The sequence below is a fragment of the Kryptolebias marmoratus genome, linkage group LG24, assembly GCF_001649575.2.
Source record: "Kryptolebias marmoratus isolate JLee-2015 linkage group LG24, ASM164957v2, whole genome shotgun sequence".
Classification (NCBI taxonomy): Eukaryota; Metazoa; Chordata; class Actinopteri; order Cyprinodontiformes; family Rivulidae; genus Kryptolebias; species Kryptolebias marmoratus.
This window is the reverse complement of record NC_051453.1, coordinates 8,837,517-8,862,679: the sequence shown is the minus strand read 5'-3', so window position 1 is coordinate 8,862,679 and position 25,163 is coordinate 8,837,517. Positions and strand designations below refer to the sequence as shown.

The following is a 25,163-nucleotide window of genomic DNA, read 5'->3' as shown; positions in this document are numbered from 1 at the left end:
CCCAAAGGTGACAAAGTTATGTTTACGTTTTGTTTGAAGGTCTGACAGAGTTTAGCAGAGAAGCTCACAAAGAAAAGAAAGGAGGAGGATGAAAGGCCGTTTCACATCACAGTAGGTGCAACATGAAGCTAAACTCACGTGTGATTCTCATCCTCTGACAGAAATGTAGGCCACAAAAGGGAGGGAGGGAATCGCTGTGAATGGATGGGGTGAGATGTTCAAAGTGCTGCTCTGCGCTCACTTTTTTCAACTTCAACTATAATGAATAATATAAACATGTTTAAACTGCATAGAGTGGGGCCTTTCCTTTCATTTATGTCACAGTAAGAACCATGTTTCATTTATTTTATTAATTCTACATGTAATCAGGCAGACTGTAGACCCTCAGATGAAGTACCTCTGGGTAATAATAAACACATTTTATCCACATGAGGATGCAGGAGTGAGAAGCTAAATAATGGACTCTTACCATTCCATTTTAAGAAAAACAGTTATTTATTTCTCCATCTTTGCTCAACTTTGTTTTTCTGTTACATAAAAATGAAGCATTGCATCAGGTTATATCAGGTTGCTGTTAAAAAAAAAACTTTTCAGTGCTTAGCAAACATCCATCTAGTTTCTTCCACTTCTGTTATCAAGCTTCATAGGAAACAGGTCCAGGAGGAAAACCCAGATATCCCTCTCCAGCTCCTCCTGGTGCAACTCAAAGCCTTCCCAGACCAGAGAGGATCCCTCCTGTCTGCCCTGGGCTCTCCTCCCAAAGGGATGGGCTCAGAAAACCTCTAGAGAAGAGGTCCCCGATCTTGTTCCTCGCGGCCCACTGCATGTTTTAGCTGTTTCCCTGCTTCAACACACCTGACAGAAATGAATGTGTCATTGACAGGCTTCTGCCTCGATGATATTCAGGGTAAGTAATTCACTCATTTGAATCAGGTGTGACAACTAAAGGGAGGCTCCCTGGCTGCACACCTCATGACCATAGGTGAGGGTTGGACTGTAGATGGACCAATAAATCAAGAAACCTTGGCTTTTGGCTCATCGTGACTGACCAGAGCTACGTCTTCATTACTGCGGTCGAGGCCCAGATCCATCCGTCCATCCTACCATCACTCATGAACGAGAATCCCAGACACTTCACCTCCTCCACTTGAGGTAAAGACTCACAAAATTTAAAGACAAAACACAAATTTGTTAAATCAACCTAGTTTTAGCAGCTTTCTTTAAAACAGGTAAAACTAGCAATAAATGTCAAACAAACAAGAAATTTGTCCCAAATAGTAGCTTTTACAGAGAAAACTGTCGGGGCAAATGATGTTCTTCAGAATTAGACTATATGATGTAAATTCCCTATAATGTGTTAGTTATTTTTAATAATTTAACTGAATTTAAACTTATTGTGTGGTTTTGTTTTTTGTTTATGGTCTTCATGCTCTCAATCTGGATGTAAGGTTCATAATTTAATCCAATTGTTTTTGTTCCAATGAATATAAAGTGAGTTATTCTTGTTGTTGAACCAAACCACAATTCAGTCTTTTGTCAATTTAGGTTTTTTTGTTTTTGGTCAAGTTTCATTTTGCAAACTGATAAATGGTAAATTTGGTCCAACTGGATTAGTTTTTTGCTTCCAGACATCTTTTATGTCATCCTGTTGAAGTGTTGTCACCCCTTGATGATTCTTTGTGCGCCATAAATTTAATAAAGTTTAACCTCCAGGGCCGTATTTGTCCCCTCGGTTCTCACCGAGGCTTAAAAATAGTCAACAAACAACGGGTGCTGCTAACCGGGTCACGCTGACATTAACTCAGCAGACGTGGCGACTGACCCGAGGATGACCGACCAGCATGGTGACGTCTGACAGGAGATGTGGTATTGTGTTAGGTTTACAACAATACCAAATGCATAGATTTTAATAAGGGGTTCACTGACCAACTTTGTTGCAATTAAAATTGATGCCAGCTTTAGTCCACTGTTTGAAATTATATTTTTGTACCAACAGAGATTTCCAAAGAGATATTGGCTACAAACTTGGCAGAACTTGGAATCTGGTTCAGTGTGTCCTTAGAAATTCCTAAGAAAGGACAGAATGTGTAACTCAAGATCAGAATCTGAATCATGTCCTTGAGAACCTGATAAAATAAAGCCAACTTCGTCAGAAATGTTCTCCAAAGAAAGGTGACCGTCAAAAATTTTAAAAATAACTACAAAAATTAAAACAATCATGATCCTTCACAAACTGCAACAGAGGCAGTTTTCAAAAGTCAAATTTGTAGTACTGATTTGTAGGATATGAAATAAAGAATTTATCTAAACCAAACATTTCCCACTTGCCTCCATGACGCCTCTTTAACTGGTATTGTAGCAGCTTCTGTCATCAACCTTAAAATGAAGCCTTAGATTTTGTTCAGATTCAACAAACTTGTTTTATTTTCCCAAACAAAAGGCTGTTATCACTGCTGTGAAGCAGTGATGATATTATCACAAAACAATGTTTATCCAAGACCGTTTTCTTACCATTTTAAATATCTTTTTATAGTAATGTAACAGAAAAAACCCCCCACTGTGATCAAATTAGATGAGAACTGTAAGGTCCCCAGTTGACTCTGAGTACAGATGAGATTTATCCATCCATCTTCTACCACTTATCCGTGGTCAGGTCCCGGAGGCAACAGGTCCAGGAAGGAAACCCGGACATCATCCTCTTCCCAGCGACACTCTCCAGCTCCTCCTGGGGGATCCCAAGGCATTCCCAGGCCAGAGAGGAAACATAATCCCTCCAGCCAGTTCTGGGTCTGCTCCAAGGTCTTGTCCCAGTGGCACATGCCTGAAAAACGTCCAAAGAGAGGCACCCAGGAGACATCCTAATCAGATGTAATTACTAATATAATATCCTAGAAACCACTGAAAGAATTAAACGCTAAAACTGTTTGTTTTTGTTGTTAAAAAATAGTTGGTAGTTTGTTTTTCTGTCTGAATCAATCAAACATGACATTGTCCTCTATAAAAGCTGCACTTCTAGATATTTTTGTTTCAGGCTTAAATCACTTTTTATGAGTTTTCATTGGATTTTAAGTTGCTAAGAAAAAGAAAAAATGTTGTGAGTCATCCTTCATGAGCGGAAACGTCTCTTTGTGCTGCTGACCCTGTCTGCAGATGTTTCCTCTCTGTGTTGTTGTTGTTGTTCCCCCTTCGGCACCCCGGGGGCTCCTCACCTCTAATTCTGGCCCCACCACCACCAGTTGTTGTTTTTTTTTTTTTTTTTTTTAAAGGAACACAGGTGGTTCAGGCAAATAATATATAAAGTTACTCCACGATGCTTCGTCCTCTTCTCACTCCGACGGTACAGGATGTTACCATCTGGGCACAAGTGGTGGTTTCCTGAAATTTAAGGGGAGCTTTTGCCGTTTTATAACCCAGGAGGCAATAGTTTGAAAACAAAGAGGAGACTGGCAGCTCTCCTATTATTAGGACTTGTCTGAAGAGTTGCATAAAGTAGGAAGTACAACTGATAAAAAAAAACTTTGGGATCAAAGAAAAAAGCCAATTGTTTGCATTTGAATACACGTGCTTATTTGTACGAGTTTTGCTCAGTTGCACTAATATTAATTAAAGGCCTAGTATTATTTGAAGGAATCCATATCAGCCAATACCTTTCATGCAGTTTTGAACTAAAGTAATCTTATGCCAAGAAGGGATGGAGTTGTGGCTGTTTCAGTCAAACTTTGTAAATATCGCGACCTCATGCGATAATGTTGAATCTCATGAGATGTGATAGTGCTCAGATAATATGTTGAGGATGACTCTAAGCTACTACCACACCAAATTCTAGCAGAATACCTGAACAATTAATCGAGTTAGTCATTTCTGTGTTGGTTAAGGTCAATTAGCTGTGGCAGGCATCTTGAATTGGGTTGATTCCAAATATTAATGAGTTGTATTTGTGCAGGTAGTGATTTACTTCCTAAGAGTTTCATTAAAATCCATCCACCAGTTCTTGAGATATGTTGCTAATGGTACAGACTAATAAACACACACAGACAGGCAAAAACATTATTGCCCTCATAGCAATAATTAGTCACTGCACAATGTTTTAGTGAAAAGAAGCCCATTATTAGATGACAAATGCACAGAAACCACGTGATTATTGTTATATTTTATCACCAGTGATAAATCAGTGTGTTGGACCTTCCCCGCCTCACCTTTTTCCTCATTCTTAATGTCACGTGGATGAAGCAGGCAGAGGGAGGGTCTTGTGACAAACTGGGCCACATGAACAACACGACTCAGACTTTATTCTAAGAATCCACATCTGTCTCTGAGGAGGTAAACATGCAGCAGCTTCAGGTTTTTATAGGAGTGGTGAAGGATTTTCTCCTGCAGTATTTAGAGCAGAAGGAACAGGTCCTTCTAAAGATAGGAAGCTCCAGCTGTTTTCTGAAAAGGTGGCCTGATTTCCACGAAGATTAGAAATGAGGACGTTCTAGGAGACGTCCAAACCTGCGTAAATTAGACAATCCTAGAAGCTATTGTTTTGTTTTTTTTAATACAATTGATATATGTTCCTTGTTTAAAATCACTTGTTTTGTTCCAAATATTGTGAATGAGAAGCACAGAGATGAACCTACCTGCACCGACTGATTTATTTTCATGTAGAAAATACATTGGATGATTTGCTCCTGGACAGGAACAATTCATCAAACAGCAAACTATTTTTATTTAAAGTCATTAAAGTGTGCATCTTAAAAAGCAAAGTGTTATGTATAACATTGAAAGCCTAGTATTCCTTAAAGGAATGCATATCAGCCGCCACCTTTCATACCAGAGTTTTAAGATAAGGTCAGCTTATGATTAGAAATGATGAAGTCAGAGCCTTTTTGATCAAACCTTGAAATTAACGTTAATTTCAATCTTATATAATATCCTGGGATGTCAGGCTCAGAGTTGTCAATAACTGTTGGCTACAAAACACTAAATTTTAACCCAATATCTGTAAAGGTTATTGAGTTAAAGTTGGCTGAGATTGCTCATTTGTGATGGCCATCTTGGATGGGTTTGACTCCTAAAGTGAATTGGTTGTAGATGATTACTATCTGTGCGTTTCATTTAGATGTGACCATTTAAGCTTTCATATATTCAAATGATCTGACGGGTAACCACGTTTCGCCCTCTGAAGGTTCTGGGTTTCTGTTTGTGTGTCTTGTTTTCCCCAGCTTCTAAGAGGCTCCAGTCTTTGAACGCAGCAGGATGTGAGCAGATCAATAAAAAACTCATCACCAGATTTCTGAGACATCTGACTCAGGCGCTGAGACACATTTCCAAAACAATCAGATTTCTGGAAATACTCAGAAACTCAGCTTGGCCTGAATCAGACTGACCGGCACCTGTTCTGCACTTTGTTCTGCACTTTGTTCTGTGTGTTTTGAGGAAATGTCTTTTTAATTTGATTAGCAGTGGCATGAGAGGCTTGCTGCAGATATCTAAATCTAGGATGAAGCATCAGCCTTTAAAATGAAAACCACCTTTAAGTTTGAAACTTGATATAACTTGTTTAATGATTTAGTGGCAATAAACTCCAACAACAGGTCACCCAAGAGACTGGAAATGGGTACAAATTGTTCAGCTGAAAATTTATGGAAGAACTTAGGAGTTAATTGGAGCAAAATATTGCAGTAATCAATTATTAGTAAAACTAGGGGAAAAAATGTAATTTCTGTGAAAATGTAGAGTGAATGCCGGGCGTGGAATTATTTTACTGGAAGGCTAAATGTAGCGAAAAGTTAAAAGTAGCATAAGAAAAGAAAGCTGTAGTAAGTACGCTGAATCATCAGATTTAAAAGTGGACAATGTTTTTAAAGAAATTGAAGAAATCTTAATGTATTTCTATGGAGAAAATGTTTGTAAATAAAGTGAAATATTTTGAAAAGTATAAAAGTTACAAAAACCAAAAGTTGTAGCTGCCATCTCCAGAATCAGCAAATTATCTTGATGTATGATTGGCTGAAATAGCACAAAGTATGCACTCATTAGATTAAAAAAAAAAAATGATACCAGTTGTGTGAAATAAGAAGCTGAAACCCTTCAATTTATGTGGGGATTTTGTAAAATGGCATAAATGATAAATGTTTATAAATAGTTGAGTTAATGACTTGTTTTCAGTATGTTTGTGAACGTGTGTCCCGTGTTTTTGGTTTGTTTCTGCACCCTACACGGACATGTGCATTTCCCTGAGTGTGTTTGTGCATCACTTCCACACTTTTTACATGTGTGTGTTGGTTTGAGCTTCTGTGCGGCTCTGAGTGTATCTGTATACATTATGTAACCGTGGTATTTAGCAGAACTTTGCCCCGGGCCCTTCTGGTGCGAGCCCAGCAAAGATTCACGGAGACTTCTCAGCGCAGAGTGCTTCTGTCTGAGCTCTCGGAGTGGACATATGTGACAGCCTGTATTAGACACAATCATGTTCCCGCAGCTGCAGCTCCTCCACCCTCAACCTAACCTGCACCCTCCGGGGGCAAAATGACCTAACAGCTAAGAGAAATGACTTGCTTAGAGTTAAGTCTACAATAAATAGTTCATTTTTATAGAAAGTAAGAATATTCCAGTTTGTCTTGGCATGAGTGGCTACAAAAAGACAACACAACTAATATAATAAATGCTGTAAAACAGATTTTGATTCATTGTAAGCAGAGAGATTTCACTGGTGCTTATAGGAAAATTGGAGCGATGAGATGTAATAAAGACAAATAAGCAAGAAGTAGTAGGAACATTATAAAACAGTTGGTCTGGTTTGTTTATGACAAACGGTTTGAGAAGATGACGTTATATAGTAAACGTTTTGCCATGTTTGAATATGTTAGACAGAGTCGTGGCTATTTTTACTCTGTTTGTTTTCAGTGCCTTTCTTTGGCTTTAGTTTGAACCAGATGTCCATCTGGATGTGTACTCGGCTACTTTTCTAACAGCAGGACGCATAAACGCTGTGATGGGAGTACAAGTAGTTCAAGTTTCAGCAGACGGTTTGATACCAGATCCTGATCTGAGTTCAGTTTGTAATCCATTAGTCCTTCCTACTGTGCTAAAAGTTAAAATAAAGCTTTTAAATCCTTGCTGTGTTTGGTAATAAAACTATTCAAATGCCAAGAGACTTTATTTCTTCTCTCTTGCACGCTTGTTGTTTTAACCCCGACTCTCCTCAGTGTTTCCCCTGGTTGCTCTACAGAAGCAGGTCTTCAAAGAAGTTGCCGTAAGAACTTTCTATCATCTGTAGTTCAGGCTGTTGTTCTCATCTCGTCTCTTGAGATGCGCCTTGTGCACAAACTGCTGCAGAATTCACTAGTCATTTCCAAAAGTTCCTCATCAGTACAGTTTTAGGAGCCGACATCAGCAGTCAGAAGGGAAGGGGTTGAACAGATTGGCCCTACATCAAAGGGTCAAACACAGATACACACAAGTAAAACTATCATTTATGTACACATTCAAACCTAAATTGAATTTAGGATTACAAGTTAAACTAGCATGCATTTGGACTGACAGATTAAACCAGAGTACCAGGAGAAAATCCACGGGGAGAAGTTGGGTTTGTTTGATTTTGTTTTACAGAATGATTTTGCTACAATATACCACAAATCAATGTTTGTTGACGTAGCCTTCAGCTGATGAGCTGCTATGATAATTCTGCAGGTTTATTCATTAAAAATTTGCAAAGAAAAAGAGACGAAACCCCATTAAGTCATATGTAAACTCTTTGCCAAATGAATCTTTAGCAGAGAATCCTCTGCAATTAAGCTGATCAGTGAGTCACTTGATTTCTCTTACTAGTTCAAACAATAGCGTGAATGCTGTTTGGTTTGGAGTAAACAAGCCTCTGATCCCGAACTGGGACAATATTGTGAATATTTAACTATTTTCGCAGCTGTCTATTCTAGCTCATGTATCTGGATTTCTTGTCACAGTTCTAAAGACAGTTCCCTCTGTGGGTGTGGGTGAAATAATGCTGTACCTGCTGCTGACCCGGTTGGTTTCCTCAGGTGGAGTTAGTTGATTTCAGCAGATTGCATCAGACAGACGGCATGTGAAACAGTTCATTGGTATGCACAGTGTGTTGTGTTGTGTTGTTTACAGGTGCATCCCCCTCACAGGTCAAGTGCAGAACTTAGTCTCAAAGAGTAAGAAACAGTCTGCTGAGCCATGAGGTCTGAAGCAAGGTTTGACAGGTTGTAGATTTCAAACATCTCAACATGACGTCATTAATATCAGTCCTTTATAGTTTCATTGAGTTTTTCATGAACTTGACTGTTTGATTCATCTTTAATGCATCTTTTTTTTGCTGTGTTTTGTTGGTACAGATAATCTGAATTTCTTCACTTTTGCAGCATTAGTTCCTTTTATTGTGCTGCACCTCAGGTTGTCAGAAAACTTTAATCAGAATGATGAGAATGAAGGCAGCTCTGCTGGTGTTGCACTGAATTGCTGAAATTTGTTTTGGTTATGTTAAATTTTTTTGTGTTTAACATACATTCAACAGTCTTTCCACTTCTCTGAATAACATAATTTGGTTTTAACCATCTTAAAACAAATATCCAACTGTCGCAAATAAGGATATATCACAGACATTTATTATCCCCAACAACCTGCAGTTAGAAATAAAATAAAACCTGTTTTGTAATTTTTCTTTCCTGCCACGATCACCCTCACACTCTGAGACTCAAACATCTCGCTTTGATGTGTAACTTCTGCTCTTTGTTCCTTTTTAGCGACTTGAACATTTGTTAGATGTTCTGATGTTTTTCTGTCTGAGCTTTTTTACATTTACCCCTACGATACATCAGCTCGGAACAAAGTGAGGCCATACTGTCAGGTTGCAGCTTATTTTTCACTCGTCACGGTCGTCCAGTAGCTGTGAATAAAGTTGCAAAACATCTGAAGTTGGTAAAAGATAATTCTTCATTTACTTTATTTTCTTTATTTAAATAAATCAGTAAAATCTCAGAAATACAAGTCAAAACATAACTGCCTTAAAATAAAGTCAGTCCACCAGCAGAACTATCCTTATTGTGAAAAACAACAATTTGTTCAGTGGTAGAACAAAAGAGAGTGCAGTTTCTGTAAAACACAATCAACTTCTGTTTGTTTTCTAAGGTGATCAAATTATTAAATACTGTGCTGCATTCAGTTTTTTTTATTTGAGCATCAAAAACCTAAAGGAAGGCAGATATTGTTTAGTCTGGTCAGTTTAATATAAAACTGAGGTGCAATTTATTTCATTGTAACTATAACTGACTATAACAATTTACATATACTAATACAACCAGACGAGACAAGATATAATGTAGTTTAATGACTGATTGCTTGAAATAATAATAAATAAAACCATTAAAATTAAGGAAAGAGATTTAATTCAACCCTTCAAAAACATGGCAGAATTAAAGCTAAATAGTTATTCATAGCTGGGGAAAGTTGGGCAACTCTAAACAGATGACTGTGTGGAGTCACTGATCGCTCTCGCCATGTGATTTACATGGAAAGTAAATGTGCTGGAAAGGAGCAGGAAATTCACTGTTGCAGTGGAAAAACCATGTTGAAATTTGGTTCCTGTATTTCAAACCTTCCCCGCTGGGTCACCAAAGCAGGCATGTCCAGTAACAGCCCGGCAGAGATTACACATCAGCTTCAGCTGAAAACCAGGAAGTGTGCTCTGATTAAAAAAACTAACAAAGGCGAGATGGGATTTACTGAAAAGGAATCCTTACTTTTAAAAGACAGAAAAAGAAGGATTTACCCGAACTGAGAACTCGGTTGCAGAATGAGTCAGAAACTGCTGATTATCAGACCTGATTTCTGCAGGGTGGATTGATATTATTGCATGAGTCATTTTCCTGGATTTTCTTCTTTCAGTTGTTGCTCAGTGGGAAATGCTGTAAGAGCTACAAAGCTGCCATTAAGCTGAGACGAGTGTGTGTTTCTGTGCAGCAGATATGCAGCACTCTGTGAGTCAGCTGGTCAAGAATCAAGCCAACAGCGCTGATTACTGTCTCACAAAGTTTTCACACAGTCAGCAGAATGCCTTGGTTGCCTAAAGCAGATAAACACAAAAAAAAGTCACATACGGGCTGAATGGAGTCAGTGTTGCCACAAATTCTCCTTTTGAATACACTCACAGCACCGGCAAACGACCAGTGGAACTTGTTGTGTGAATTCCGACTATTGTCATATTTTCCTATTTTTTTATTAAAATTGTTATTTTATTTTTTTCAATTGAACTACTTATGTATACTTTGTGCAATTTTAACATATCAAAATGTTCATCTCACTGAGGAAAAGGTTGCTATGACTTTTAATTTTTGTGACTTAATTTTTTATTTAACCCTAATTTACAACAAACAAACAAAATGAATCAAATCTCACTGGATCAAGCATCTGGGAGATGTGCTGTTGCACGTTAAACCTACGTGACCATTCTGATCCGACGGTGAAAAATACAACCCAAAGTAACAAAAACGTAAACAGCACAAGAAAATAATCAAATATGAGACTTAACTCAAGTTGACTTCAGGAAAATCTACCACTGACTTACAGCCCCTCTGGCCTCTAACCCTCCAGTAGCTATATATTTTTTCTGCTGCTCTTATTGACAATAAAGACCTACTGAACTTGCAGCGTAGAGGAAGAGGGCAACCTACAGCCAGCAGGGAAAATGTCAGGTTTTTGTTTTTTTTTCTTTGAGCTTATAGCTTTTGAGCATTAGGTAACCGAAAACAATTTACAATATACAAGCGGGAACGGACAAGAACGCAAAAGCAAAATAACAAACTTTACCTTTAACTGGCATCTCATACTTGCATAATAGTATTTCATTGTCCCCTCAGACAACCTGTTGAGTCCTTCACCATCTAGAATATTACTGTAGCTTTTAGTTGCATCAGTTTAAAATTAGATAGCAAAAATGTACAAAATGTTCTGTTAAGTCAGTTTTCTTGGTTTTAGTATACAGAAAGTGTGTTAACCATTCATGCCTTTGTTCTGAAAACCATTTACCTGCAGTACATGTTTCACCTTGACCATGCTGTTTTTGTAATCATCCAATTCTAATGTGACAGGGCTTTTTAAACCAAGTTTTAATGAGGTAAGAAAAATGTGTTGTTGCAATGACCTGAGTAGAGTGGAATGTTGGAATTGCACTCATCTGACAAGCATACTATAGGAATTAAGTTTAAGGTGCTGTAAGGGTGCTTTACTTTTTTAAGCTTACTGTATTTACACATATATGGGCTAAAATGTGTAGCTGTCTGTTTATGAATGCTTTTTATGTTTGCCTCTTTGTGAATTTATACATTAACTTGACAAGTATTAAACAAGCTGACAGCCACGTACTTCACAGCATTGGAAGGTGGTCATAACCGGATCTTTTTTTTTAAACCTATACGCCACACAACCATCTCTTTTGGTGGGCAATTTGTGTCAGATTTTCACAAGTCATTAACCACGTTCCTCTACAAGCATTCCTGGAAGGCCTTCGCCCCCTGCCGCCACCTGCTCCATCCCTCCTGATAAGCATCAACACATGTAAAATACTGGAGCGGAGCATCTTCTTTTATCTCAGGGGTTTTAAAAAAGTGTGACTGCTTTTGTGTTTCAGTGAATCAAAACAAACAATTAGCATTTTTCAAGAGATAAACATGAACCTCTTTAGCTCACTGTAAAACTTTCACATTCTTATCAGGCCTTCTAAAAGCTTATCCCTGGGCTGGAGGCGTAAGGCATGAGAAGTCAGGACCCCTGTGCTCATCTTTGACTTGTGCTCGTCTTCTTAAACTGAGCTGCTGCCAAGAATCCTATATTTAGATTCCAACAACTTTACCTGGAGATACACACACGCACATTTACTTGGATCACAAGTGGATTCTGGTGAAATCATTTTACACTGTAAGCAAAACCGCTGAAGGCAGCAGTAAAATAAAAAAAAGTCTGAATGACACAGACATGATGCAATCTGCCAGGTCAGGATAATTACTGGGATTGGTTCTTCAGAGAACATATGGGTGTGGTGGACATGACCTGCTGAGGTGTCCTTGTGGCCATGGTGTGACTTTAACTTAATTTGTTATTTGCTTATTTAACCCACTTTTGCCTCAAAAAATAAATATATATGGGGGTGTGGCATAAAAAGAAATCTCAGAGTTGAGATGCAAATCACCCTGTGACGTCAATGGACCTTTTGTGTTAAATGTGAACAAAAAGAATGATCAGATATTCCCTTTTTTAACCCCTTAGTCCCTAGGCCTATTGGATTGATCTTGTTGGCAGAAGTGCTGCTCCCCGGTACAAGCGGCCACTAGTGATGTAGGGGTTAATAAACCTCTGAGGTTCACCCGTAGGTTGTTTTACTTCAGCTTTAAACACCTCTGAGGATCTTGTTCCGGAGCCACTGAGGATGTGAACCAAAGCCAAGAGTGTAAATCAGGAGTCAGGATCCTCTGCTTTCTTTCTTCTACTCCGAGATGCATCCTGAAGCCGTGCAGCCAGGCGGCGGCTGGAAATAGCTCCAGACACGCAGGCCAAGTCAGAGCTAAGAGCCGGTGCTGCCGTCTCCTGCAAGACTTCCTCAGCCGTGCTGCTAATCAGCAGAGACAGAGGAGGATGCTGGGCAGAAGCCAGACGGAGATCAGGCTCTGCAGGGGTAGGGCAGGCGTCAGGCGTGTGTGTGGGCAAGTATGTAAGTGTGTTTAGCTTAATGTTCATGCACGCTTGTGTGCATGTGGAGAAAAGACAGGGGAGTGGCACATTTCGACTTTGATGCGCTCCACCTCCAAATTGCTAAACAAAGAGATTACAAAAACAACATGCAATAATTTACATATTGTCATTAGGAGGATTTATTTTATGGTTTGCAAGTAAACCAAAGTTTTTCTTTGTGCTTTTTCTAAGTTATGTTTCAGATATGTGTATGTATTTGTTAAAAATACCATTTATTATTATAAATAAACCCTGAATGTACTCAGAAAATCATTGCCTTTGCGGTTTTAGTTCTTAATGAACATATGTTTAGATTACACATAAACTTTTGGGAACTTTACTTTCATATAATGTTAGTTTTATATTATAAATTTAGATACATAGCTCCAGACTCAGACAGCGTGCTGCAGTCAGAGTGAAATAATTGTTTTGCAGTAATTTACCTGAGCTGCCAGAGCACAAAGATGTCAGAAAAAAGGAATACTTTCAAATCCTTTTCTCACACCCCTTCATTTGAAGTTTGTCCCTGAAAAATAATCTGTTAAGCCCTACCTCCATATCACAAGAAGAACTGGGACACCCCCTACTTCCTGATGTAAACGCACAAAATGTAGGTGGAGCGTTTAGGCTCAGGGGGAAGGAGGTGAAATGACATACAGCTGAAGCGATTTTACATGTAAACAGTTCAAAAGAGTTTTTAGAGCTCCTCCACAGTTCCCTCCTGGCTGCTTTCCAGTATTATCAACTTTTCTACTAAATTTGAGCAAACATTTCCATCAGCCTACCCCTGATATTACTCTGAACATCAGTTAATCATCTCCCTGGAGTCTTTGTCCCGTCTTGTTGACTGTTCCAAGTTAGTTCGGCACAAAGGAAGTTCAGCAGAAAATCTTTTAGAGCAATTCTGCGTCACCTCCAGCTGATGTTTCACTTTTAACTTTGTGTGAGGATATCTCACCCGGCTCGAGGCAGGACTGTGGATGCACACCCCAGAAGCTCAGTCAGCCACACCTTGGGTGTTTGTTTGTCATTTCGAACGGTGATGTGTGAGAGATGATGAATGAACAATGACAACGATAAGAAAGGGAGACCTGGCAGATAACAGGAAGTTAAAGAAACACACAGATGAACTTGAATAGCATACCCAAACCTGTTTCCTGTTTACGGTGGTCTGATTGCTATTTTTGTCCAGAAGATGTATGAAGCGAGGCCTTCACCTTCAACAATGGAACAATTCACAGTGAAAACACATGAGTTAGTCATCCGAGCTGCTTGTTTCTCTCCTGTTTCCAGTAGAAGAGGTGAATAACACATTATTTTACCCTCACTCTTTTACTCTTTGTTCAAACATTGCAGTGCATGTTCTTCCTTCCTTGTTTTCTTTTTAAAATTGAGACCTCAAACTGTTTTACGATACAAGATGTCATATCTGATGGTAATAATTTACTGCAGAAGCCGAGGAAATGTGGCAGAGGTTCTTCTTTTGTCCTTTTTATGAGACGAGTACTGAAAACAAAAGAAAGGAAAATGTCTTTTCTCTATATTTAGAGGAGTGTTGATCGTCATGCAGGAGTTTGAGGAACGCAGGTCACTAAATGAAGGAAAACATCTCAGTGCAGCCGTCTGCTCCGGCCCCGCCACCATCCGCCATGACGCCTGTTTATCTATCAGACTTCCTGTCCTTTTTTCTGTGTGTGTTCAACTGTTAATGTGTTTGTGAACACATGGCTCCATCTTTGCCCCCCTCTCGCTCTAGTTGTTTTTAACATCCTCTGCTTTCTCAGGCACATGAAAACACACACACACACACACACATTCCAGCATGGATAAATCACAGCTGTGTGAAAGTGTCCGTTCAGGCCCACGAGGCTGCAGTCCATGTTCAAACGTCTCTGTCGAGTTCAGAGAAGAACCAAATGGAAAAACAACAAAGGATAAGGGACACAAACATGCGTGTGTGTGTGTGTGTGTGTGTTATTTTGACAGAAAACACTGACTTACTACCAGGTACTGAAGGTGAAAAACAGGAACAAACATACACCTGCATGCATCACAATACACAATACGTATAAAGTATACACATGCTTACATCTAAATAGATGATTACATATTTACACAAAAATATGAAGGTATTAAAAATTCCTAGAAAACCAACCATTTAATTATTTGTTTTATTACATTGCTGCTCCTTGTTGTAAAACCGTTAAAGCTTGTTAATAACCAGGCAAAGAAAATGAATAGATGGATAAATATTTTTTGTCACCTGCATACAAATACTCTAGTTTTTGTTTGAATCCTAATGTGAAAACAGGAAGCTGTCAGCGGGTTGTGTCTCCAGACATTCATCTGTATTATTTTTGCATTAGTTCAGACTGGTTTCCTTTTTTGATTCATCTTCACATCCAGTTTTATAATTCAGCACAATAGTGGGACGCAGAGCAACACGGCATACAAGCTAACATCTAAGTGAATTACTCAACATATTTAAGCAGCTAACTGCAGCTGAATAAAAATAGTACAAACAAATCATGCATCTGACCAGTGCAATTCTGATTTCGAGTGAGGCCAAGACCAGCAATGTACCAAAGTAGATTGTTGCTGTTCTAAAAGAACTCTCATGTTTCACAGCGATACGTGCAAACACGTTTTAGTAAACATTTAGCTGCTAGCTAATCAGTCTGACCAGCTCTAGTTTTTCAAACTGACGCTGTTCAAAAAGCTATACACAACAGATAAGATATTAAATGGTCATTACCTTTCCTCAGAATCCCACTTAAAATAAGCTGAACTATTGATCGAAAGATGTTACAGAGTGTCAAATGCTGCCCTGCTTTTAAAGTATGCTAAGCAATCCATAAATATAAGGACAGATGGGGAGAAAGGGGACTTTTGACCTGCCTGGCTCAGTGTCTACCTGAACTGGGAGCTAGATGTCCTCAAAACAGTGAGTCAGAGTTATTTGAGTGGCACTGTAAGAGCCGAGATGAAGCAAACACCACTGGGATCACCCTCACTCCCACGCAGGCTTTACTAAGTTCATCCGAACCTTCAACCCCTCCTTCTTCCTTGTGCCAAAAAGGCTAAAGCTTCAAGGCAGGCTGTTCCCTCCTTCAAACACCCCGTTGGGGAGCTATTTTTAACCAACGTGCATGTGTTCAGAGTCAGCTTTGTGTGTTACTTAGCACTGAGCTCTGGATTTGGCAGCACAAATGCTGTTAACTCAAGTTTCCCCATCCAGCCATCAAAATAAGTGCTTCTGCTGGTCTGGAAAACACCAGTGAGCCCTGCTGAAGACATGGAGCGTTCAAATACGTGCAAACCCAGCACACACCAAAACACATTCTTTGTCTTCCTCTGAAAACATGAGGACACGTTTTTCTCTCTCCCCACATCATCAAAACATACAGCCCCAATTCCCAAAAAAGTTGACAGTGTGTAAAATGTAAACAAAGACAGAATGCAATGATTTGCAAATCTCAGAAACCCATATCTTTTTCACAATGGAACATAGTTAACATAAAAAAAATGTTGAAACTAAGACACTGTACCATTCATTTGGGGGAGGAGTTGTCATTTTGACCTTAAAGGCAGTAACTCGTCTCACATGACTTTGAATATCCCACTGTCTACAGTTCAAATCTCATCAAAATATTTCAAGAATCTGGAGAAATCTCTGAGCTCAAAGAATGAGGCTGAAAGTCAATCTTGGATGCTTGTGATCTTTGGGTCCTCTGGCAGGACTGCATTAAAAACAGGTCAGATTCTGTTCTGGACATCACTACATGGGCTCAGGAACACTTCCATAAATCATTGTCTGTAAACACAGTTCAGCGTCCAATCTACAGATGCTGCTTAAAGCTCTGTCAGGCAAAGAAGAAGCCAGATGTGAACACCATCTAGAAACACTACCATCTTCTCTGGACCAAAGCTCGTTTAAAATGGACTGAGGCAAAGTGGAAAATTGTTTTGTGATCAAGCAAATTAAAATTTAAAATTGTTTTTGGAAACCACATCCTCCATACTAAAGAGGAAAAGAACCATCCAGCCTGTCATCAGGACATTGTTCAAAAGCTCGCCTCTCTGGTTGTATAGGGGTGCATTAGTGCCTGTGGCACATCTGGAAAGGCACCATCACTGCAGAAAAGTATATACAGGTTTTAGAACAACCCGTGCTCCTATCCAGACAACGTCTTCTCAGAGAAGGCCCTTCATATATTCAACAAGACAACGCTTTTGTTGTTGTTGTTGTTTTCTACATTTTTCACAATGTCCCAACTTTTTTGGAAGTTGTGTTGAACTGTACATGTAATCCAATTATTTTAGTTATTGTGCATTAAACACATGTTGTATTTGAAACTTGATCATTTTCGAAGAATGGTTTTAAGATGGAAAATTATTCAAATTTATGCAACATTACTTTGATTAAAATTCAGACAGGTTAGGAATCCATTACATCCACATTACATCAGCATGAATATTTAATGAGTAAACAGAAGCGAATGCTCATGCTCTGCAGACACAAAGAAAATCTGCAGAGTTGCAAGGGCATAATTTCTGTATCACTTCCTTAAGTCTTTAATAAAGGCATTATGGGTAGCAGCAGACAGGCTACAGCTGCAAAAACATTCATTGTAAAGGTGGGACCTCCCTTAAAATAGAGCTTTAGTCTCTTGAACCCATCTTGTTGATGCTGTAATCTCCTCTTACTGCTGCAGTTGTTTTTAATTTTGTTGTCGTTATAAAAAAGGGTTTTTTTGACCTACTTTCTCGCTCTCTGTGATGTCTCGTTTGTCTGTAGCTCTCATCTTTTTTTCAGATTAGATGAAAGGAGACAGACAGAGCAAGAATGCGGGGAATGTGGCAAATGACTGAAACTGCAAATAGGAATTAAAATTGTTCCTTGAAACTGAACCAAAGTCTAATATCTGCACCAATCAGGGAGGATCAGATCTATACAGACCTGCCCTAACAACCTTTTCAGCAAATATGTCAAGTTGTTTGCAAACCTGCAGAACAGTTTGTGTGAATATTATGCACAGTAGAATCTGATTTGGCCAATAAATCATTGTTTGTCCTTTCCTTTAAAATTTCCCAGCAGCAATGTGACTTTGCTACACATGAATGATCTTGTCTTCGCCAGTGTTAAAGTACACATTTTTAACATTTTGCTTGTTCTTATCACCAGCACGAATACAAAAGGAAACTCTGAGGAAAGATTCCTGGACAAAATGACACTGGTGACTGACCCATCTTCACTCTGATCACAAATGACGTAGGCAGAGGAGTGAATAAACTCATTTATTAAAAATTTTTGATTTAAATTATCTTGTTTACTCTCTATCTTGTGTGCCTGCAAGAGCTTTCTAGAAAAGTTTTGTATGTTTCATATGAACAAAAACCTGTATTATGAGGAACAGGTTTGGGTCTGTTGTTGGGAGGTTGGTTCAATTACTTATTCTCTGATTAATTGTTACATATTTGACCTGAGCAAACACAAAAAGTTGCTTTAACTCAGTCACTTTTATAGATATTGAGCTCAGCTTTGTTGTAGTAGAAGCTGAGAGTCATTTCCAATGTATACTCTTGGCACTAATAGATTACATAAGATCTGTGTTTAATTTAAGGATTAATTAATCAGCCAATCGGCTAAAACGCCTCATGGCTGCAGGTACCAGATTTTCCTTCAACACTCAAGTTTTAACATTAGTCTAACCAGATAACAGCTGCTGGGATAAGTTAATTACCTGAACCATAATGCTGCAGGAAATTATTATTATTATTATTTCTTGTCTTAAAATTAAATAAATAAAATATTTATAACATTCAAAGCTGAAAATTTCAAGTTTGGATGATGGTTTGTATTGTTGAAGCTTGTCTGGCTTTTTGTGATGAAAACATTTCTAAAATCCACCAAAATGTCCTAAATTGTGCATCAAAGTATCGTATTCTGAATAAAAAGCCATCCAATCTAATGCTGTGTTCCCCCAGAAGCCAGTGCAGTCAGTTCATTTCCCGGTGCTGACACAGTGTGGTTAAAACGGGTCACCTTACACAAAACTCTCACTCTTGCTTCCCTGTTGCACCTTGCTCTCTCCCTCTCCTCTCTATCCCTTTGAACTTGTTTTCTTCCTTTTAAGATGATGAAGAATGCCGGAGTTCTCAGGAGGATAGGAGCAGCTTTGCATTCCAGCTGGATGGCTGCGTCGAGGGCAGCAGAATAGACGGGCGGGTGGAGCCGCGTGACTTATCTGGTGACAGATGAGAACAAGACTCAGGGGAATCCACCTTTGCCCCCACAACCACCAGCTGCCCCTAGTTGGCTTGGTCTGACTCTAAGATGGGACTTTCAGGTGATTTATTAGCCATATCTGAAAGGTATAGATGTAAATCAAGTAAAACTGAGGATCCACAGTTTTTGAGTTTATGCTTTGATAAAAGCAGCAAAAGTAAACAAAAAAAAATCTATTATCACAGACTCATTTTACAGCAGTGGTTTGGGGGGAAAAATTGTAATATCTTTAACATTACTATAAATAAAGGCCTAGAATTCTTTGAAGAAATGTTTCGTCTGTCGCCTTTCATGCCAGAGTTCTAGGCTGAGATCATCTTATGCTGAGGAAAGACAGAATTATAGCTTTTTTAGTCAAACCCTAAAAATAACATTATGATCCCGCCCGACATTACAATATCTTGCATCATCTCAAATGATCTGTAAGCACCTGGAGCATGTGTTGTGACTGACCGTCAGCTACTGCCACTTAAAATTTCAATATCTGTAAAATTCACTGAAGTATAACCATTTTTGTGTAAGCTGTCGTCAATTAACTGTAGCAGCCTTTTTTTTTAATTGGGTTGACTCCAAACGTGAGTCACTTGTACATGTACAGCCAGTAATTACTTTCTGAGAGTTTCACTGAAGTTTGTGATGTGATTCATGAGATGTTTTGCTAACACAGACAGGGATGACTCCCAACAGGTTTTGCAAAGATGTTGTGCAACGCATTGTGCAACATTTTGCACAACATAAATCATTAAAGTATGTTTTGATGAAGACTCGGGTAGTACTACAGCAAATTTTAGCTCAATATCTGTAAAACTGACTGAGTTATAGCTATTTTTCTGAGGTCATTTTGCCATGGCAGCCATCCTGATTTGGTTTGTCTCCGAAAGTTAATCAGCTGTAGACATACACCCAAAGGTTACTGATGAAGTACAGTACAGACAGACACACACACACAGAGACATGAGCAAAAATATATTTCCTCTGCCTTCAGCAGTGTATGATGACACAAAGCTTTAGCTGTCCTAACTTAGTAGAAGTTCTGCGTTTCTATAAAATGCATTCCCAACGCTGCCATATGGAAACCAAAGTATGTCCACACATTCTTTGCAAATCGTCAACAAGAGAGCGGAGCTCTTTCGTTCTGCAGGGAAGACAAACAGTTCAGCTATTTTTCTTGTGTCAGACAGAAACAAGTACACAAAGACGTGCAAAAACACACAGGAATCCACACACTGACACGCACCCATACAATCTCATTTAATCACAAGAATCCTGACTGGGAGCATTCCTGCCTCACAGGGTCAGCACCATTTGCTTATTAGAGCAAACAATAGTATCTGTCAATTTCATTTTCATAAGCTGAATGACAGAGCTTATCCTCTGTACCCAGTCCAGCGTGCTGCCTTTTCTCCGCTTTCCCACGTCCAGCAGGCACCATCATGCATGTGACTTCAGTGAGCCGATTGTTTGACATGTTCAAACTCTGCCGATCATCTTCATCTGGCTGTTTTCTTACCACGAAAATGGTTATTGTTTGTTGAGAATGGAGCCTCCGCCGACCTTTTGTTGCCATGGTGTCGCTGCTCCTATGACAGAACATCCTCTCAGGTATTATTGCTGCATTAATGCAAATGAGTCCCTGTTCAGACCTGCTCTGATTACCTGCTGCACCTGAAAGTCCTCTCTGCTGTGTCATTTTTCAGATGACTGCTGAGTCAATGCTGTGAACTCAGCGGCTCCACCTGAGAAATGATTAATGACACACTAATGTGCAGGGTATGCTAGTTAATAGGTGAGTTTGCAGTGTAATAAGTAAGTAAAGTTTATTAGTTTGGCACCTTTTTAAAATGGAAATTATAAAGTGCTTCACGTTAAAATACAATAAGAAATATACAGTTCATCCATTTTAACCCATAGGCTGTAGAAGTGACAGGTCCAGGAGAGAAACACAGACATCCATCCCCACCAAACCAATTTATTCTTTACATGAAACAAGTAGTTTCAGACCAAAACTTTAGTGTTCATATGAGGACATTTATCAACCACACATCTTCATTTCAGATGAGTCACAAAAAGACACTTTGCTTTGTAATTTGGGGAATGACACTGACTTTAGCAATGATTGAGCATTTTGATTTCATCTGTTTACTTTGAGACGGTAATTTACGAACAACATCAGTGACTATTTAACTCAGAGTCCTTATTAGAACAATAAAATGTAGCATAAATGCAGTATAATGATGTTGCTGCGATGGATCAGGGCTTAAAACACAAACCTGAGGGACACCACTAATAATTTAGAAAGATGTCATACATAGTGTAAAACAAGACTCACTTCTGCAGTTGAACAACTTCTTTCTTTCACCATCACATTTTCCTAATCATCCCACACTAAACTACACATCCGCCCACTTCAAAGTTAAAGCAAGAAGCTAAATGCGTTTGCTTCACTGCTGGAGGCTGAAGTGCTGTCGCTTTGTTTTTAGTACAAAATTCCCGCAGATGCACCTGAATTGTATTCGCTGGCTTTAGTCTGTGCTTTCAAAAGTGTTTGCATGTGCACGAAAGGAATTATAAAAGGTTGTTTGTGTGTTGTCTAAGATTCTTTGTGTGTGTGTGTGTGTACTTCCAGGTGGAGGAAAGAGGGGGCAGCTTGCAGCCGGAGGTCACAGAATGAAATGAAGGAAACGGGAAGGAAATGACGAAGACTTCCTCTCTGAGACTGCGAGCTGCCACTCTCTCGTTGCCATCCTGTGTAGAAACTTGGACTCACACATAGGTTGCCTGTTGTTGTTGTTGTTGTTGACTGTAATAAAAGGCTTGAAAGGAAAAATATAATAAATTTAAAACATTTAAAACAAGTTGTGGGAACCAAGCCAAAAAAAAAAAGCTGAAACCTTCAGAAAATAAATGAGGAGGACAAAGGACAGTCTGAAATTTGAAAAATTAAGAAGTTGACAAAGAGTCGCAAAAAAGAAGTTGAAAAATAAAAAACTGCAAAGTGAAACTATATTGTCGCTCTTTCCTTTTGCTCTACTTTCCAGACAGAGAAGCACACATCAGCTGATATCTGACGTATTTTCCCCTTTTATTCAGCAAACATTTTGTTCAAGTCATCAAAGCATTTAAAAAAAATTCCACCACCGTTTGTAAGTAGTCTCTGAGCACGAGTAGTTAAATTATCCACAAATAAAATGATTTCCTGCAAATTTGACAGTTGAGCCGAGGCAAAATAAAGCGTTTCTGCGCATAAATTTAGGAGGAAGCCCACGAAGGAAACAAGTTATTCCTCACTGATAACCCACAGATCAGCAAGCCGGAGAGACAACACAAACACCACTGTTAGAGCCACAACATCCCAAGCCTCCCCATTGTTTGATTTGCAGACCGGTAACACCAGATCAGCAGCATTTGTAATCTAAATCACAAAAAAGAACCCTCAGTGATTCGACATTGTTTCAATTCAACGTTGAGAAAAAGCAGGAATTATCTGAGAAGAAACAAGAAAAGGAATGCAGAGGCAAGGTGAAAGGTCACTCAAAGAATGTCATCGGTATGTTTGTTGTAACCTTAATGTGCACAGCTCACTGTATATCTGAGCACACATCTTCAACAGAAGCTGTCTTGATGGATTTTGTCTGCCTTCAAGTGAGTGGTTTTTTTTTTTCATTCCTGTTATAGAGGAAGACGAACAAATGCTCCCCTCACTCCGCTTTATGAGCTGTCTCATTTTGTCCTTTATGTCTGGGTTTGTCTGCCGCCTGTTTCTGGGACTGCAGGTGTGTTGTTGCCCGATCTTTGTTTATCCGCTTGCTTGTCTGATGTACATGTTCGTTCTCACGTGTCCTCGCAGCTTTTGCTTTGGGTGAGGCACATTCCAAGTACTGTACACAGGCTCTGCAACAATAGCAGCACTTTTGTGACATGTGACGATGTGATACCAAACGACACCCCATCAATGAAAAACATAAAAGACTCAAAGTGTTAATTTAAGAGTTTTTTTGTGTGCCAGTGGCCCCTGTTTAAGTGGAAGAGACAGGTAAGCAGAGAGAAGGACATGATGAGCAGCAAAGGGCCCTGATGGAACTGTAGAGCTGCCACAAGGCCTTCATACTTTCATACTCTTTTACAGACACCTGTTTAGTTTAACTAGTTGAGTTCAAAGCATTTGAAAGGAAATTTTTCTCATCCTTTACTTATTAATATTATAGCAAGCTGTTAAAGGATATAATTAAAGGCCTAGCATTCCTGAAAGGACTGCCTTTCATGCCAGAGTTTTAGACTAAGAGCATCTTTTGAGTTTGAGCAATTTTGGTCAAACCTTCCAAAACACATTATGTGTGATCTCATGTAATCTCTTAGTGCTTGGAGTATGTGTTGTGAATGACTGTCAGCTACTACCACACTAACATTTTAACCTAATATCTGTAAAATACACCAATGTATGGCCACTTATGTGTGCTGTGGCAGCCATCTTGACTCCAAAGATGAATCAGTTGTAGATGTACAATACGGACTATGATTACTTTCTTAGTAGTTCATGAGTTATTTTACTAAAAACCAAACAGGTTTGACTTTTTGACTAGATGGACGTTACAGAGATCTACACTATCCATGAACATTATATTTTAAGGTCTCCAAAACTGAAATAGCAAAAAGGAAAACTAGATTTAAGATCTCTGAAACTCCTTCAAATACTTGAGTCTGTTTTACCATTTTACAGCCAAAGTAGTTCATTACAGATATCTAAAATTTGTCAGGATTTTGGGGTTTAGTTTGGTTGGTTCTTCGAGTTTCTTTTGGATTTATTGTTTCTTTTATTTTATTACTTAGTCGTCTGGGTTTTGGTTTAGTCCTTGTTCTTGTTGTCTTTGTTTCTTGTCATTTTCCACTTGTCCTCAGTCAGCACTTGTTTTCCTGCCACACCCAGCTCCACCTGCCTGCAATTGTAATCACTCACCTGTGCCCACTTCCCATAATTATCCTCTGTCTTTAAAACCTGGTCATCTCCTCCTTACTCGCTGGTTCATTGTTTGCTTGTCACTCTTGCCTACTGCCTTGCCTTTTGTTACCAAACTCTGGATTTCTGTTATTATTTGCATCTTTTGCTGCCATGTTAGCTTTTGTTTTCATTTCCTTTATTTTTTTTTAATACATTTTCGTTTTTTTATAATAATTCTGCGATCTGGGTTCATCTCATTCTCCACCGTTCATGAAAAAATTCTGTTTTTTCAAGTAAGAAATATTTCACATATCCCGAAGAACTTTCTTCCTATTCACAAAGAACATATCAAATATCTCAAACATCATTCTTGCTAGAACAAATATTGTCACGTTTCCCATTCATGTGTATCTGACTTCCAGCTGCAGATATCCACATTCCTCTAAAATCAACATAGGAAATATCTGAAACACAAATATCACAGAAAAACTGAAACAGATGGACTGTTATTGTTGATAATCTATTTTTTTACTTGTTTTATATTAAAATGGTTTCAGGTTCTTCATAGACTTCCAATAATTCTTTGTAGACACTTGTAGTACTAACGTTAATGTTCATTTTAGTTAGGAAGAATGTCTTCTTGGATATCTTGTGCTGAAAGCCCAAAACACAAGACCGGGAAAAGTGACATAAATTGTCCTTAGAAACAATGATGTTTAGGATATCTGAAATGTTGATTGTGGACAGAACAAAAGGTATTCTACAAAACTGAAACGGTCCTTTTAACTAGAAAGAATAGATTTGTAGAAATCTGCTTTGAAGAGTCTAATAATTAAATGATAAATCAGCACGCTGTGAACTGTAGCCAAGACTGGGTTTCCATCGTTTTTTTATTATCTGCTTTTTGATGATTGTTTCCTAAAAATCTTTACAGACTTACTTGTATTTTCTTCCCCTTTTCAGACAAAACCTTTGTGACCTTTAGAGGGAAATGAAAGTGCCTGACGTAAATCAGGTCAAGTGTAACAAAAATGTTGCATGATTGATGAGCTAAAAATGATACACGTTGAATGATTAAGCATATTAATAAATAGTAATAAGAGGTTGGTGTTTCTTGTCATGTTTTTGAGAAGGATTTGTCTGAAGTTGTAATAACTGGTTTTGTGATTGGAAGCATTTAACATCTGAGATTAAAATGTTTCATCCATC

At 38.7% G+C, this 25,163-nt stretch overlaps 1 long non-coding RNA gene across 3 annotated transcripts; it reads left to right on the top strand.

Annotated features, from left to right (window-relative positions):
* The first annotated feature begins 878 nt into the window (after positions 1-878).
* Positions 879-21,961, top strand: LOC112450415. Of its 3 annotated transcripts, XR_003039041.2 has the most exons (5): positions 879-1,152; positions 18,867-19,079; positions 20,441-20,620; positions 20,716-20,804; positions 21,645-21,961. It is a non-coding gene; the product is annotated as an uncharacterized LOC112450415 (long non-coding RNA). The 3 variants fall into 3 exon arrangements; XR_003039043.2 differs by lacking the exons at positions 20,441-20,620; positions 20,716-20,804 and having other exon boundaries at positions 903-1,152; positions 21,645-21,910; XR_003039040.2 differs by lacking the exons at positions 20,441-20,620; positions 20,716-20,804; positions 21,645-21,961 and having other exon boundaries at positions 911-1,152; positions 18,867-19,289.
* The last annotated feature ends 3,202 nt before the right edge of the window (positions 21,962-25,163 follow it).